Source organism: Penaeus monodon, chromosome 15, assembly GCF_015228065.2.
Source record: "Penaeus monodon isolate SGIC_2016 chromosome 15, NSTDA_Pmon_1, whole genome shotgun sequence".
NCBI classification, from domain to species: domain Eukaryota; kingdom Metazoa; phylum Arthropoda; class Malacostraca; order Decapoda; family Penaeidae; genus Penaeus; species Penaeus monodon.
The window spans coordinates 35995926-35996377 of record NC_051400.1 but is presented as its reverse complement, the minus strand read 5'-3'; positions in this window follow the sequence as shown (position 1 = coordinate 35996377).

Genomic DNA, 452 nt, shown 5'->3' with positions numbered 1-452 from the left:
CGCTTTCCCTGCCGTACATATCACTGCCACTATCACCTCCTTTGCTGTTACTCTCACTATCACCACAATCTAAAGGCTTTTACTGCCGTTCATATCACTGCCACTATCACCTCCTTTGCTGTTACTCTCACTATCACCACCATCTAAGGCTTTCACTGCCGAAACAATCATCGCCACTATGTCTACAACAACCTCTGTCGCCGTAACATCGTAACTTATTTACACCATGACCTTTTACACCTTCCCCGACCTAGTTTCAAGCGACAGCCTTCCGTGTCAGTCGGTGTCATAACGTGACTGTCCTTGCTCTACTTGTTCGAACCCAGTGACGAGAGAAGACAAATAGATAATAAAAGAAAACATTATGGAATATATACGAATTAAGAACTTTGGGAACGCTGGTGATGTTGATCAACGGCAGCGAGGTTACCTTATTGATGGTTAGCATCATC